We start from the raw sequence: 18390 nt of genomic DNA, 5'->3' as shown, positions 1-18390 counted from the left end.
CAGGTAAATGAGGGTCGATCCCATGAGAATTAACCAGTTAAGCAAGTAAAATCAATCGATTAATCTAGTCAAACTAGCAAATTAGGATTTTAAAAGATTTTAAACTTAAACAGCAATTAAACGAAGTAAAACAAAAGCAAATAGTGAGTACAAAAAAGATTTATAATTGAGAAAGTTAAGGTTTTAAAGATGCTAGTTGTCCGAATCAATAGTTTTCACTTCCTATTCTAATCATGCAATAATTCTTTTATGAAAAATTATTAGTAATTAAACTCCAATTTCTTGGTGATTCAATTTCTCTTTAACCTAATTAAACGTTAATCCCTTATTTTTATGGATTAAGACTATTGCTTTTCTATTTTAATTAATGTATTGATTCAATTTCAAAGATTGTTTTCATTCTTAATCTTATGAATCTGGGTGGAACGAGTGTATGACCCTTATTCTTCATGAGTTTTTGTGATTCTCGAGAGAGTTATCTCGCTTGAACAATAGCTTGAAAACAAATTCCTCCTAAATTTACATGAACTAATTGGGATATGTGACATATAATCCTGTTAGCTTTGGGTAATTAGGGTTTTTGTGGTCATAAACTAGTTTTGAACTTAACCCTCTAATTAGAATTAAGTGACCACGAGAGTGGCAGTTAATCAAGGTTAGAGGAGACTAAATCACTAAGAGATTAGGGTTTAGTCATTTATAATTTGCCATGGAATGAATCATGCATTGTTAAAATAGTTGGTAAGAACTTTTAATCCAGAAAAGTAAACATCTCCAAAGTCTTAACTATTTTCTTTCACTATTTTTACACCAAACCTTTTAATTGTTTTCTTTACGCCTTTAATTATTGCTTTATGCGTTTTCAACTATCAACAACCTCTTTCTGTTTGCCTAACTAATCCAATTAGATAACTATTGTTGCTCAGTCCGACAATCCTCATGGAATTGACCTTCACTCACCTAAGATATTACTTGGATGACCCGGTGCACTTGCCGGTTAAGTTGTGGGAATTCTAAATTCTGCACCAATGTTCACACTTTCCTTTGAGAAAATTTGTCACAAACTTAGAGTGGTCCCTAACACCACACTGAGTTTGAGGAGGATGTTGACAGCAGCAACGTAATAACCGAAATAGAATGCAACAAATCAACAGTAGTGTAACAAACAAAACAGAATGCAGCAAATAGTTTGTATCAAGAAAATACCATATCACTCTACCATTGCCTAAGCCTCTTGACTTGGTCAATATCTGATAGGCTTACGCATTAGTAAGTTAGTGTATATATATATATATATGCCTAAGTCAATAATCAAAGAGACGTGTAGAATATATGAAAACAGATTATGAAATCATAAATAGAAAAGTTTAATTCAATTTACTTTGTTCACAAATAATTCCTCCTTAAATCATTGTTGCATCTGATATCATTGCATCTCAGCAACTATTTTTCACATGACTATTACTAGTGCCACTCCTATGGCTCCTCCTGCCGATTGGCCAGTAACCTTGGCCCCTGATTTAGATCATCTTCTTCATTCTTTAGAAGATGTGTTCTAGCAGTCCCATGGCTTACCCCCACACTAGTCTCAAGATCATCACATCACCCTACTGCTAGATTCAGGACCTGTGAAGGTGCGGTCGTACTACTACCCCCATGGTCAAAAGTTTGAGATTGAACGAATTGTTCAAGAGATACTGATAGATGGGATGATTCGCCCTAGTTCTAGTCCATTTTCTTCACCAATTCTATTGGTCAAAAAGACTGACGGCTCTTGGCGCTTCTGTACTGATTATGATGTTAATGAATTATTGGGAGTTGTTTGGTGCTTCCTTCTTTTCTATGTTGGACCTAAGGGCGGGTATCTCCAGATTCACATGGGTCTTGAGGATTGCTATAAGACGGCTGACAAATGGATTTTTGCCGGTATAGAAATTATCAAATGATCAATCGTAGTATAGTCTAAACCGACGCAAAATCCTTTATCAAACAAATCTACAATCTATATCCGAGAGTACTAGTCTCCCGAGTCGTTCTCCCTTGGAATTGCCAAAGTGTACATCTTATTGATTTAGTAAGCTTTGTTGGAATTCTTTGAAGGTTTTAGCAAGGTAATGAGAAACGAACAATCAATTATCAAAAGACTTGGCTTAGGGTTGGCATTGGAAATTCTATCCTTATAGTCCATTCAACGTTGACAACAATTAGGCCTTGCTTCATTTAGTTATCCCCCAGGTATAGAGGGAGGTCAAATGAATGCAATCAACTTGAGTCACAAGTCCTAGCTTCACCGTATGGGAATCTAGCTTTAGTGCACTCCAAGCCAACTAGCAATCCCTAATTCCAAATCAACTATTGATACAACTATTCAACTTCTTCCAAGGACCAAACCCTATGCCAAGTGTGAAAATTCTACTCCATAGCTAGTGTTGTCATTTTATCAAACATGTGATGAGCAAGAAGGAAAGTCATATTAAAATGAGAAGAAAAGTTGAATTGAAAGTATTGCAACACAAAGATCTAACAACAAGTCTCAAAAAGTAGCAATGAATTATCAAAATAGGAATGAAATCCAAAATTACAAAGATGAATTCTAGATCTATGAGAATTGATCAATAGCATCTACTACTTGAAATTGGAGAAGAAAATCTATGACATGAACAAAGTGGAGTGAGAATTGTAATGGATCTCACCAAAAAGTCATTGAAAATTCAGAAATTAGATGAGGATGAACCCTAGTGAGGCTTGGAATCTCCCTCTTCTTCTCCCAAAAAGTGTAACTAACTCTCCTCTCTCCCTAAAAATATCTAGATCTAGAAAATGAACTAACTAAGTGTCCTTAACCCTTGTTCCTTTGGTCTTCTTAAGCTTTTCCCGCCAAGGTGTTTCTCCAAGAGTGGGATCCTTAACTGCCTCCATGCCTAAGTCACGTGACTTCTTAAAAAATCATATTCGCAAATCGGCGCGCACGCGCAAGGCACGCGCACGCGCCGTTGAGACGTCTTGTAATGTGCGCGGAGGCGTGATGTACGTGTGCGCGCCCATGAAGATCCTGGCTTAGCCGCTTCTCAAGCCGGCTCTTGGCTTTGGCTCCCCGTTGCCCTATCCGCGCGGGCGTGCAAGGTGCGCGCACGCGCCCATGCGGGGATTTCCAAAGCTTAATCCTCATGCTTTCTTCCTTTGTACCCGTCTTCCTTCTCTCTTTCGGTCCATTCCTACTCTATATCCTGAAACCACTTAACACACAAGTCACGGCATCGAATGGCATCAAGAGAAAATTAGAAATGTATCCATTTTAGTGCGAAATAAGCATGTTTTCATTCATGAGGCGAAACTAGGAAAGGAATGCAAAATCTTGTATTTTCATATAGAAAGTGTGTGGAATCATTGATAAAACCCCTGAAATCATCACAAGATAAATCCTCAAATTGGGGTTTGTCAACCTCCCCACACTTAGATTCTAGCATGTCCTCATGCTTAGAGAAATGCGAAGAAACACAGAAGACCGAGGGATTGCAAAAGTATAAGACTCATGAAGTGCAACCTACTTATATGCATGCAACTATGACTATGACTAGTGCCACTATCCACTTGGTTGGGAGCAAATTAGCCTTCTTAGGACATATGCGAGCACATGGGATACGATGGTGGTCAAAGCATAGGACTTGCCACTTTCTAAGCATCAAATGCAATATGCGCAACCTTGCATGAGGAATGCTCGCGAGAGCCGGGAATCAAAGGATTGAGCATCGAACCCTCGTCGGAAGTGTTTGCACTCTAATCACTCAGTGTTTGGGGTTTATTCTCTCAATTCCCCCCTACTCATGCTTTCCAAGATTTGTTTTTCATCTAACAATCAACAATTATTCAGTGCATGCATACAATTATCATGAGGTCTTTTCCTAGGTTGTAATGGGGTTAGGGTCAAGGTAGGGTCGTATATGGCTAGTGGACTTAGGATTTGAATCTTTGATTAACTTGAACTTTTTCCACCTAACCTATATAATGACCTATACAATTAAGTGCTAACCTAACTACCCATTCCTCACTTTTCCACATACTCATGCATTTTCTTTTCGTTTCACTATACTTATGCATTGATTCCTCTTGAGCTTCACTTTGGGGCATTTTGTCCCCTTTTCATTATTTTTCCTCTTTCTTTTTTTTATTTCTTTTTCTATATTTTATTATTTTTTTTTCTTTTCTTTTCCATATTGTTTTTCTCAATTTTTTTTTCTTCTATATACAAGAGCGTCAATGCATGAGGTTTTGCATTTGATCAATACATGAGTATGTACCCAATTCCCAATATTTTCAATAATAATACAAAATACCCTCTTATTCACCCAATGTCCCAAGGTTCCCACACTTGAATGATACTCACACACACTAGCCTAAGCTAATCAAAGATCCAAATAAGGACTTTTATTGTTTTCCGCTTAAAGGCTTGTAATGTGCTAAATTAAGAACAAAGTGGGTTGATCGCAGGCTCAAATTTGGCTAACAAAGGAAGATAGAAGGTAAGGCCGTTTGGGTGAGTGAGCTAATGAAATGATGGCCTCAATCATATAAATGCATGAATACACTAAATAATGGACATAAAGAATCAAACAAATCAAAGATTACAATCATAGAAAGAGAATAATGCACACAAGAAGGAAAAATAAGTGGTTATAAGATGTAACCACACCGTTAGGCTCAAATCTCACAAGCTTGTGTTCTTAGCTCAAAACATGATCCATAATATATATAATTCAAGCAAGTTCTATGAAAAGTTTTTCACTCAAATCAATTGATATGCCCTATAGATAGAAATCTTGAAAAATTCTCATTATCTTGACTAAGCTTATTGTGTATACATATGCAAAAATAGGAAAATGCAAGTAAAAATCCTAAAATCCTAGAATGAAATGCAAAAGTATTGGAGTTAGAAATTTGTCACCCAAGATTGCCGATCGGTCGGACGACCTCCCCACACTTAAAAGTTTGCACCGTCCTCGGTGCACTCAAAGATGAGCAAGGGGGTACAACGACTCTCCGGATTGCTATGTGTTCTTTCTTCCGCCTCCATGGTTGCTTGTGGTGCATTCGTTATGAAAAACAAAAATATAACACTATAAGATGAGAAGATATAAAAGCAAGGAAGCATACATTGTTGGAATGAGGTAAATCACTAGAATGAGGTGAGTGAATTAGTGTGACATTAAGAAATATTAGGTGTGTGAATTCTAAATTGCGCGGTTTAGAATACACATTAGCATAAAAGCTATGTCACAAAAGAAGCATGCACTTCACTTATCCTAGTGTGCTTGAGATGCTTTAAGTAAGCTTGTAAGGTAAGACAAGCATTAGAGAAGCATGAAAGCATTCAAGTCAAGCATATGGATGGATATAATCATGAACACAATGCATTAAGGTAAATGCTCAACATTATCCATCAAGAGGTTGCCTAATCGAGGGAAAAGGATCCAAATCACATGGTGGCTAGCTACAACATGCAATTCAAAAGAGTTATAAGCTCGAAGACAATTCTCATCACTTGGTATTTTTTTCAAAAGGTAAGCATGAAGAACTCAAAACCAAGTAACAAAATATAACCTCAATCATAGAATCCAACAAAGATTATCTAAAAACATTCATGCTAAAATAGCATTTAGGCAATAAGGGATATAGCAATGTATAGTAAACAAAGTCAATACTCCAACACTTATGATGAAAAGAGAGAAAATAAAATGAAAACTAAACTAAAACTAACCAATCAACTAACTAACTAACTAATTTGTTAACTAAAATAAATGATTGTCAATGGTGTTTGGAAGTGTTGGATGAGGGGTAGGAGGAGGGAAGAAGAAAGGAAAAAGGGAGAAATGGAAGGAGGAGAAGAAAAGAAATGGATGGAAGAAAGGGCATCCACGCGCACGCGCGCATGCCGCGCGCGCGTCGTTGGCTTATTTCGAGAGTGGCGCGTACGCGTCATGTGCACGTGTGCGCAAGTGGGGTTTGTGCCAGAGGCACAACGTTGGCGCGGCGCAGGCACAACTCTCTGGAAAATGTATGGAGGTTGGAACTTCTTAATCCACGCGTACGCACGCATGGCGCGCGCGCGTGGATGGTTGAAAATGCTGGAAGTGCGCGTACGCGCCATGTACGCGTACGCGTGGATGGTGCTCTGTTTTTCAAAAAAAAAATTTCTATGTTTTTGCACCAATCCAAGCATTCCAAACCTCCAAACAGCTACCAAAACACCATAAAACCTTATTTAACATACTTAAACTACCAAACATACTCAGCTAACTAAACAAAACATGAAATTAAGCTAATTCTACCAATATATACAAAAGAGAAAATGAAAGGATTTTACCATGGTGGGTTGTCTCCCACCTAGCACTTTTGTTTATTGTCCTTAAGTTGGACTTATGGGGAGCTCCTCATCAAGGTGGCTTGTGCTTGTATTCATCTTGGAACTCCCACCAATGCTTGGTTCTCCATTGTGCCCCAAGATTCTTCATGGATTGAGCCAAGTCTTGATGGAGTTCTTCACAAGCTTGGGGCTCCCAAAGTTGATCCTCTTCTTGTAATCCGGGATCCCACACTTTGTTTTCATACCCGTCTTGAGGTTGATCATCATTATTAGTCCAACCGGGTGGTGAGTAAGGTGAATTCTCTATATAGTGGCCAACAATCCTCCTAGACCCATCTATTTGAGCACTACTCCAACCTTTATATCTCATGTTTGATGCATCAACCATAATGAGCCTTGATTTGCAACGCCAACCACGAAACATCTTTCGCTTACGCTTTATCCCACAAAGGATCCTAAGTTGACCATCCGTTTCAAGCAAGCCATACTCAAGTGGGACAATAAAGCTAATAGAGATGAATTTTACCCACTCAAGTGAGGGAGTAGATGACCACCTAGGCAAAGATGCTTCCAAAGATCTTGACAAAGCATAACCAACCCCCGTTCTTCTATTTCTAGGGACTTCCACCTCTTCACAAGATCTCTTAATCTCAATCCTTTGTTCAACACTTTTATCTAAACCTTTTCCTTTACTCAAATCATAATAGGGAGAGTGAGAAAAATTTACCTCCTCAACGCTTTCAAATCCCACCGGAGAAGGTTCTTCATGCTTAAAGGATTCTTCACCACTAAGACTTGATGCTTGATCTTCATCACCAAGGGAACTCAATTCTTTCTCTATCCCATCCAAGTCTTCATATGGGATATGCCTTGGAAGGTGTGCACTTTCCTCCCTAGCATCAATTTCAATCATCTTGGAGGGGTTTTCTTCAACTCTATGTTCCCATGGAAGCTCCGCATCTCCTAAGTCTTCAACCAATTCTTCCTCTTCTTCAACAATTATAGCTTCCTCCAATTGTTCCAATACAAAGCAACTTCCCTCGTTCTCCACCAATCTCTCCTTCATGTTATGCTCTTCATTTATTTCTCCACATGTAGCCATGGGAGTCCCTTGAGTGTTCAAGCATTGGGATGCTAACCGGTTTACCACCTCATCCAAGGCGGCCGTGAATTGTTGCACATCCCTTTTCATTTCCTCTTGTCCTTGAACAAGAACATCAAGGATGTCATCCATTGGAGGTTGGGGTGGATGGAAGGGTTCATTAAATTGGGGGGAAGGTTCATAGTAGGAAGGTGGTTCTTCTTGGTAGAGTTGTGGTGGTTCTATGTTTTCCATTCTTTCCACTTGTTGCACAACACACTCCATGGTTGCTTGAAATTGATCCACTGCTTCCTTGAGATGATCCCTTGATTCTTGTTCCTCTTGGATAATATGATTAGGATCATGTGGCTCTTGGATCAATGGATATGAGTATTCTTCCATGGGAGGTTGTGGTGGAAAGTAGTATTCATCTTGTGGTTGAAAATTTTCATATATTGGAGGTGGTTCATCTTGGTAATAATGTGGAGGAGGTGGCTCTTGAAAATATTGATGTTGGAATGGTGGTGGTTCCATGTATGGTTCATATGGCTCATAAGGTGGTTGGTATGGTGGATAAGAATTAGGGTCATATGGAGGTATTTGGTGAAAATAGGCTTGTGAGTGTGGTTGAGGTTCATGTTGAGGATATGACTCATAGGCATATGGTGGTGGTTCTTGAAAGTCACAAGGAGATTCACCATAGCCATTGGGTTGGTATGCATCATAGAATGGCTCTTCTTCATAGTGCATTGGTGGAGGTTGTTGCCATGAAGATTGATCATATGTATATGGCTCCACCCACCTTTGGTCATCCCATCCTTGATGCACATCTTCATTGAAGTTCCCATTTCCTACAACATAATTGTAATCACACTCATAGCCAAAGTGAGAATTCATAGTAAAAGTAAAAATAAGAAACAAAAGCTAACAAGAAATAATGAAACAAAGTCCTAGAACAAGCAAAACTAACAAGCAATCCAAAAATCAAGCTAATCACAATATTCACATATATACAATAACCAATAACATAACACCATTGCAACTCCCCGGCAACGGCGCCATTTTGACGATTGGATTTTTGCCGGTATAGAAATTATCAAATGATCAATCGTAGTATAGTCTAAACCGACGCAAAATCCTTTATCAAACAAATCTACAATCTATATCCGAGAGTACTAGTCTCCCGAGTCGTTCTCCCTTGGAATTGCCAAAGTGTACATCTTATTGATTTAGTAAGCTTTGTTGGAATTCTTTGAAGGTTTTAGCAAGGTAATGAGAAACGAATAATCAATTATCAAAAGACTTGGCTTAGGGTTGGCATTGGAAATTCTATCCTTATAGTCCATTCAACGTTGACAACAATTAGGCCTTGCTTCATTTAGTTATCCCCCAGGTATAGAGGGAGGTCAAATGAATGCAATCAACTTGAGTCACAAGTCCTAGCTTCACCGTATGGGAATCTAGCTTTAGTGCACTCCAAGCCAACTAGCAATCCCTAATTCCAAATCAACTATTGATACAACTATTCAACTTCTTCCAAGGACCAAACCCTATGCCAAGTGTGAAAATTCTACTCCATAGCTAGTGTTGTCATTTTATCAAACATGTGATGAGCAAGAAGGAAAGTCATATTAAAATGAGAAGAAAAGTTGAATTGAAAGTATTGCAACACAAAGATCTAACAACAAGTCTCAAAAAGTAGCAATGAATTATCAAAATAGGAATGAAATCCAAAATTACAAAGATGAATTCTAGATCTATGAGAATTGATCAATAGCATCTACTACTTGAAATTGGAGAAGAAAATCTATGACATGAACAAAGTGGAGTGAGAATTGTAATGGATCTCACCAAAAAGTCATTGAAAATTCAGAAATTAGATGAGGATGAACCCTAGTGAGGCTTGGAATCTCCCTCTTCTTCTCCCAAAAAGTGTAACTAACTCTCCTCTCTCCCTAAAAATATCTAGATCTAGAAAATGAACTAACTAAGTGTCCTTAACCCTTGTTCCTTTGGTCTTCTTAAGCTTTTCCCGCCAAGGTGTTTCTCCAAGAGTGGGATCCTTAACTGCCTCCATGCCTAAGTCACGTGACTTCTTAAAAAATCATATTCGCAAATCGGCGCGCACGCGCAAGGCACGCGCACGCGCCGTTGAGACGTCTTGTAATGTGCGCGGAGGCGTGATGTACGTGTGCGCGCCCATGAAGATCCTGGCTTAGCCGCTTCTCAAGCTGGCTCTTGGCTTTGGCTCCCCGTTGCCCTATCCGCGCGGGCGCGCAAGGTGCGCACACGCGCCCATGCGGGGATTTCCAAAGCTTAATCCTCATGCTTTCTTCCTTTGTACCCGTCTTCCTTCTCTCTTTCGGTCCATTCCTACTCTATATCCTGAAACCACTTAACACACAAGTCACGGCATCGAATGGCATCAAGAGAAAATTAGAAATGTATCCATTTTAGTGCGAAATAAACATGTTTTCATTCATGAGGCGAAACTAGGAAAGGAATGCAAAATCTTGTATTTTCATATAGAAAGTGTGTGGAATCATTGATAAAACCCCTGAAATCATCACAAGATAAATCCTCAAATTGGGGTTTGTCAACGGCTTTCCAAATTCATCAAGGACTGTACGAGTAGCTGGTTATGCTGTTTGGTTTGGTTGATGCACCTGCCACCTTCCAATCTTTGATAAACTCAATTTTTGCATTAATGTTGCGCAAGTTTGTTTTGGTTTTCTTCGATAACATTCTAGTTTGTAGCCTGGACTGGCCATCTCATTCGGATCATTTGTCCCAAGTTCTGACCATGCCCCGCTAGCATTTACTCGTTGCAAAGCTGCCTAAGTGTTCCTTTGGTCAACTTCATATTGATTATTTAGGCCATATTATGGCTGGCGATGGTGTTCTAGCGGATGACTCAAATATCCCAGGCATCGTGCATTGGCCTATTCCATCCAATGTCAAGCAGTTGTGCACCTTCCTTGGGTTGTCAAGCTATTATCGTCGTTTCATCAAGAACTTTGCGACCTTAGTAGCCCCTTTAAGCGACTTGCTCCGACGTGATAATTTTATTGGAACTCCAGCACTGACAAGGCATTCACTACATTAAAGTTGTCATTAACACATGCCCTTGTCCTCGTCCTCCCTGATTTTTCGCAGCCATTTGTTCTTGAGACCGATGCTTTTGGCTTTAAGTATGGCACTATCTTGAATCAAAATATCCACACCATTGCTTACTTCTCCAAAAAAATATCGGGGAAAGCCAGAATGAATCCACATATGTTAGGGACATGCAGGCCATTCTAGCTACTGTTGCTAAATTCAGGCACTACTTCTTAGGGCATCGCTTTATTATCTGCACGTACTACAAGAGCTTGCACTCCTTGTAAGAGCAAATTGCTTAGAATTTGAAGCAATAAGCTTGGCTTTTGAAACTTTTGGGATATGATTTTACTATTGAATATAAACAGGACAGTGAAAACCATGGAGCTGATGGGTTATCAAGGATGTTTATGTCCATGACTTCTTTGACCTCCTTTCTTGTTTCTAGACTGCACAACGAGCTTATTTCCTTTGACCCGGCATTTGAATTTTCAGCGTCTGAATTGCAATATGGGAAGATGTGTTTCCAACAAGGTCTTTGGTATTGGTGCAATTGGCTTGGGGTTCCAAGTTCGTCCCTATTAATTCCTCTAATCCTCTATGAATTTCATGACTTTTCCGTTCAGGGCCATGCTGGAATTCAACGTACTTGGCACAGAGTCGCTGCTAAATTTTTTTGGAAGTCCATGGCCAAATCAATAAAGGCTTATGTTTCTGCTTGTTCCTCATGCGAAGAGGCCAAGTATGTAATGTGACCATCAGCAGGACTACTGAGTCTTCTCCCCATCCTTCATAGCCTTGGTGGGACATTGCTATGTATTTTATCACCAGTCTTCCACCGGTACACAGTTTCTCAATCATTCTGGTGGTAGTAGATTGGCTTTCAAAATTTGTATAGTTCGTGTCATTGTCAATAAACTATTTGGTAGCAACCGTTGAAGATGCGTTTATTGATTGGGTGGTGAGCATTCATGGTCCTTCACAATTTATCATCTCAGACCGGGACAAGGTTTTCACTAGCAAGTTTTGGGAACGATTGTGTCAATAGGGAACTAAGTTGGCACGTAGTTCTACCTTCCATCCTGAGTTTGATGGCCAATTAGAGGTACTCAATCGCTATTTGGAAATGTATTTTAGGTGCTACACATAGAATAATTCCAAGGATTGGTTGTAGCTCTTGCCTTGGGCTGCCTTTAGCTACAATACCTCGTGGCGTTCGGCCATTGGCCCGTCCCAATACAAAGTTTTTTTTTTTGCAGCGATCCCCCTCCTATTATGCCCTATGAACCACATGCTTTGGACCTTCCCTTGCTGCAAGAATAGCTACAACATCGTGATTTGCTTTTAATAGAGCTCTGGCAGAATTTAGAGTGACCTCAGCGTTAAATGAAAGATTGAGCATACTCAAAGTGACAAGAATTAGTATTCTAGGTGGGTGAATTGGCCGGTCTATGTCAAACTTCAACCGTATCGACAACACTCTGCCTTTGGCCGCTCAAATCAGAAGCTATCCATGTGTTATTTCAGCCTCTTTTGCATGGTAGTTAGAATTGGTAGCGTGGCTTACAAATTAGACCTTCCTTCTACTGCTGGCATTCACCTAGTATTCCATGTTTCTGTCCTTAAGAAGTGTGTGGGCAGCCCAACTTCCACTTTTGTTCCTGTTGATCTGTCTCTTTCTAATACTAGTGTCCAATTGCAGCCGTAATTTGTGTTAGGCTATTGCATGATCAAGTAGAATGACAGCTGGCAGGAGGAGGACTTGACCAAGTAAGACTCCCTCGAGGAAGAAGAAGCTTCCTAGGAGACTTATGAATATATGAAATCTCAGTTCCTGAACTTTAACCTTGAGGACAAAGTCATTTTTAATAGCAACAGTATTGATACTGCTGGTAACTCATATCCAAAAATGCCAAGGAAGGCAAAAGACATGACAAACCCAAACAAACTAACAACCAGATAAAGACATTTAAACTGAGAAATAGAGCTATGAGAGGCAATTTTTTATGTGAGCATTTCTTCTTCCCGATTTATTCTGTTTCTTTCTCTTCTGAACCTCTTTTCTCATCTTACTTCTCCTTCTTTCAACTACAAGTGACTCGTGATTGTACAATAGGCCCATTCATATACACACATTCATTCTTTGGATTGTTTGATTTATTGTTGATTCATCATACCACATATTTGTATACCCACACTATTATACTATTTCAAGAGGAATGCTAGGGGCTAGCAGAATTTGTAATTATAGCTATCAATTAGCCATCATCAATATTTTTAATGATGTGAGATGACATCTAATAGTGTAGAATTATCCATTTTTCTTTTGATGATTAAATGCTGACCAAATTTCAATAAAAATGCCTCCTAAACTTTCTCCTATTTCAATACATATCTCTTTGTGCATCACCATATCCGGAAAATAGCAGTGGTTATGTACAGGATTAGCAGCGGTTTTTAACTGTTGCCAAACGGATAGCAGCGGTTGATATATCCGCTAAAAGATAGCGTGCGGCTAAACCGTTTGCAGCGGTTAATAGCAACCGCTGGAACAACCGCTGCTAAATGGTATTTTGCAGCGGTTCTTTCCGCTACAAAATTGCAAGAATATGATTGCTTGGAGATAACCGCTACAAAATGCTATCCGTTGAATTATTCTGTTAAGATATAGCAGCGGATTTAAAATCGCTGCCAAATGTTGAGTTACACTTTTTTTTTTTTTAAAAACCCGAATTTACACTAAAATATGCCAATTCTTTTGTTCTTTATACGTTCTTCCACTCAGTTGTGTTAACTTATTAAAATAACTAACAGCGAATTAAACTATAAATTACGAAACAAAACAAAAATATATGCAAAAGTGAATCATTATAATAGTTATTTGAATTCAGTGCATCGATGACTGTAAAATACAGATAAAGTCACCAAAATGAAAAACTACAAATAAATATCTCAAAAGTCATTATGATAGTGAAAAATTAAAGAGTATTCAGATTCCAACATTGATAATTCAAATCAGTAGTTGCTCGCACATCATCTTGCATGGGATTAGGTTGGTGCACTTCTCAATGAATCCAAATCTGCAGCTATTTCAGGTGGCAAATTACCTCCTTGTTGCTGGATTATGTATCTTAACAAATTTCCCATAGTCTGCATTTTTGCCTTCTCCTCTACAAATTTCTCATAGTCTGCATTTTTGCCTTCTCCTCTGCTGCCTCTGCCTCCATTCTCTGTCTCTTTGCCTTTTCCTCTGTTGCTGCTGCCTTGAGTTTTGCTGCCTCCGCCTTAAGTTCTGCTGCCTCCGCCTTAAGTTTTACAATCTCCATCTGATACTCCTCAATCTGTACACCGTAGTCAGACTGTTGTGGAATGTTACGAAAACAATGACTGGGACATGGACTAAAACCGAGTCCACGAACTCTTCCTGGGTGCTCTTTCCCAAGCACTTGTGCAAGGGAATCATTCTGTGAAAATTCCTTGCTGGAGGGGTCTTGGCTCTCAATAAGTTCAATTGCTTCCTGTAAACATGTGAGATCTAGATTTACACTAATTTAAATTCAATGGTAGTAATTGCAAAGAGAAATTTGAAAAAGTAAAGAAGGTGATTTACCCCAACTAGACGCGCATCTTCATTCATATACGAACCATTCTTTTTTTTATGGCTCATGGTCCATCCCTCTCCTCTACCAATAGTCTTTCCCTGTCATAGCTCATATAACAATCATCAACACACAATTATATAACAGACAACACTATATTACCAGAAACATGTCACCATTCTGGAACTGAATTTAAATTAATTACTTCTTCGTGTCTCTTTCTTGCCATCGTTTTCGAACTTTCGGTATGTGTGTACAGTTACTTTGAATGATTAATGGCATTTTTTTTACACTTCTCCTACACAAAAAATGACAAACATAAATGTTATCGGGATAAATTACTACACTTTTAATGGTTTTATAAGTCAGGCATGTACAACTTCAGGAAACACAAAAAAGGATAAGGTGACAAACTTTTTATAATAGTTTTTCCATTATCACAATAAATTTAGCATATTTAGTAGTAATTCATGACAATTTATATTAGAAAACAACGAAATATCAACTAAATATTTGTTACCTGTGTGTCCTCGTTCAACCGATATTCAAGAAACTTTCTCCAGTGATTTGCCTCTATTCCTGCTGGCTTACGCTTGAGGTTTTCTGCAAAAGTCAGTTCTTCGTCATAAACCTTATTGAACAAATGATTTCTTGCGTTCCTCCAGGAACTTGCTATTCTTTGTACAATTTCCTGCTTTATGATCCCTCTTCCATCGTCCTCATAGTGGAAGACTCGATACAAGTAGTTCAGATCATAAGATAATACAATAAAGAGGATAACGATATTGACATCAATGCTTTCACACCGTCATTGTAACCATTAACTTTAACTCCAAATCCATTCTACATCACAGAAGAACCTATATACACGATTCATCAACTCAACACACAAACAAATATTATTGAGAACTTTCCACCATGAAAACTTTATCTTAAAGGCTAGTTCAAAATGCAAGTTTGAAAACCAATATAATCATATAAATAGCAAGAATCACCTCCAATATAAGCATGCCTAATCACCTTCAAAGTATGAACCGAATCCCCTTTGCTGGACCAGCTTAGTAGTGATCAAATACATATCACTTCATTAAATAATGATTCTAGTTACTAATACAATCTGTTAGAACTTTTTGGCAAAGGAGCCCTTCAAATCCTATTAAAGGAATCAGGCTAAATCTCTTTTACAATAGCTTTCTACAGGCATGGACTACAATAACAAAGTTGAAATGTGAAGGGATTTTTGGTCGGGAGGGTTGACAAGGAGCAGACCAATATAGTAAGATAAAGAAAACATATAATCATTAACCACCTCAAACAGACTTACATATTATCAAACGACACATCATTAGACATGATTGATTCTCGGCAACAACATTCAAAGAAGTGAACAAAAAGAAACCCAACATGCACTATCCTTCTCTAATTTACCAGACTAAAACAAAAAAAATAGAAAACCAAATATATATATATATATATATATAAACCCAGTTCAGTTAAGACTTTAGAGAGAGAGAGAGAGGAAAAGGACGTAGGAGGGTAGAATAGTGATTTCATATTTTACTATGAGATGATGCTGAAGCTGATGCATGCGGTGGATCCATGCTTGCTTAGTAAGATTTATTTATTGATTATTGATTTGGGATCCTTCTCTCACTCTCCCTCAACACACGAAGAAGAATCTCTTATCCTCTCTTATATCCGCCTTTTTTCTGAGCCCTATTCATGACTTCAATTTGATTCAATTCAATTCCGTTCGTTCTTTTCACTCTTATATCTCAATTCGTCTGTTTACTTTCCACCTTGATCTGATCAGACATGTACTAATAATACATATATAATTAATTTCCCCTTCTGAATTCACAAACCTATTTAACCCGATTCTTCATTCTTCTTGCGTTGATTGGTGACTAGATTATCGTCTGATCCTAAAGCTTCACACTTCAGACTTTGAGTTCGAGGTGTGTTTTGCTTTTAAATTTAATTAATAATCATTCAACATGCTTATAAATGGGTTATGCAAGTTTTAGATCATGATGGCTAAAAGGTTTGTGAATTTTTTGGTGAAGGTTGTGAGAATATATATATTATAAAGGCAGAATGGGTTCTTTGAATCTAAAGGGACCGGTTGTGATCCCCACTGTTCGTGCCAAAGTAGTAGGGCTTTGCAGTGTTCCTTTAATTGGACCAATGAAGGCTAATTGTATTCGAACTGAATTTTGGGGACTCAAGTGTAGCAGAGATAAGGCCACTGTTCTTTCTTTCCATATAAACATGCAAAAGTGCAAGAGCAAGACTGTGCATTGCAGTTTCAAGTCACCTTCAAATGGGAGCGGAAGTACGGTTGAGAATTTTGATGAAAAGGATGAAGATTATGTTAACTCTAGCGTGGTTGAAGCTAGTATGTTCAGCTTAGCTAATTCAATATATGATGATGCATTGTGTGGTCAAACATTGTTTCTTGTTTTGCTTTTGTGAAATAGATTTGTTCTGTGAATTTTGTATGTAGTTGAGGTGAGGAGTGGAGCAGATGTTAATATGGATTTTGGATTGGTTTGTTGCAGTTTAAAGAGCTTGCCCAGGCTTATGAGGTTCTGAGTGATCCTGAAAAGCGTGAGATTTATGATCAGTAAGGTGAGGATGCTCTCAAAGAAGGAATGGGTGGCGGCCACGACCCATTTGATATCTTCCAGTCTTTCTTTGGTAGGAGTCCCTTTGGCGATGGTATGTTATAATCAGATGTTTTTTCAGTTTCGGGAAATTTTTATTGGTTGTGTTAATTTTGTATTTTGATTGGGTTTTGAGAGATTTATTGATGGCTTCTTTGAACAGGTGGTAGTAGCAGAGGGAGGAGGCAGAAAAGGGGAGAAGATGTGGTTCACCCCCTCAAGGTCTCGCTTGAAGACCTATACCTCGGAACATCTAAGAAGCTCTCGCTCTCGCTCTCTCGCAATGTACTTTGCTCAAAGTGCAATGGGTAAGTATTATCATATCAAAATTTCAAGTTATTGGTACTCTATTATGATGTGATTGATTGTATGTACACTGGGTTCTTACGTTTGTGTGGATGTTTGTGTTATTGAACTTTGCAGCAAAGAGTACAAGTCTGGGAATTCTACAAAGTGCGCTGGTTGCCAAGGAACTGGTATGGAGGTTTCTATCAGGCACCTTGGTCCCTCTATTGTTCAGCAAATGCAGCATCCTTGCAATGAATGTAAGGGTACTGGCGGAACCATCAGTGACAGGGACTATTGCCCACAATGCAAAGGAAAGAAGGTTGTGCAGGAGAAGAAGGTTCTTGAGATCCATGTGGATTAATAGGATTAAACAATCTCATTAGTTCCAGCAACAATTTCAGCAACTTTTCAACAGAGTAATAAATTTCCACACAAGAATTTCAGCAATTTTTCAATAATGTAGTAAATTTTAAAGCAATTTATTAGTATGACTCAGATTCTCTACCTAATACCCGACTCAACACAAATAAACAAATAACTAAAATAAAATAAAAAATAGTAAAAGATACTTAATAATGAGTCTAAGTATATGCAATGAAAACTTTGTTAAGATGATTCAAAGAACTTGGAAAAGCTAACTGAATTCAATTCATCTTCACGTCCAAGTTACATGCTTATCTTTGTTATTTGGAACTATGTTGCAGAAACAACAAAAACAAAATCAAAAAACAAATGCGAAATCAAAAGAAAATCTGTTACATAGGAGAAATCATCATCAATCTAAGCATGAAATGCAGAAAGATAGACACTATATGAATTACTCACATAAGAATGAACAAAAGGAAAAATGAAATAAAATACATTGACCTTAGGTGACTGAGCAGAAAATATAGAGCCAAAAACCACTGTTTCAGAATCACTTCAACCCTTTAACTAAATTTAAGAGCCTTCTTCTCAATGATTACGAAGACATGATTACTGTGCAGAGGAGTAAGCTCAGTATTCGTGAAAAGATTATACGAAATCAGAATTATAAAGTGGCTCAGGGTGAAGGAGGCGCAGAGTATGTTAACAAGACGGGAGAGAGTGACTGCTAAAATATTGGGTGATTTTTTGAAATCCTAACAACTTCATCTCAATTAGATTTTCGCCGTTTCCTTAACTACCTTATTTGATTTCAAATTTGAAATTTTAATTTATCGGATTTGAGTAGCCCGTTTCTACTTCTAATAAATTTAACCTTTTATGTAATTAATTTATCCTTTTAATTAATTATTTGTATCTGAACAAATGCCT

At 38.2% G+C, this 18390-nt stretch overlaps 1 pseudogene; it reads left to right on the top strand.

Annotated features, from left to right (window-relative positions):
• Positions 1 to 16237: 16237 nt before the first annotated feature.
• LOC107633012 (dnaJ protein homolog) lies at positions 16238 to 17910 on the top strand (annotated as a pseudogene).
• Positions 17911 to 18390: the final 480 nt, after the last annotated feature.

The sequence above is a fragment of the Arachis ipaensis genome, chromosome B3 (genome assembly GCF_059453495.1).
Source record: "Arachis ipaensis isolate K30076 ecotype BB chromosome B3, ASM5945349v1, whole genome shotgun sequence".
Lineage (NCBI taxonomy): Eukaryota > Viridiplantae > Streptophyta > Magnoliopsida > Fabales > Fabaceae > Arachis > Arachis ipaensis.
The sequence above is the reverse complement of the archived record's forward strand: the minus strand, read 5'-3'. Positions and strand labels throughout refer to the sequence as shown.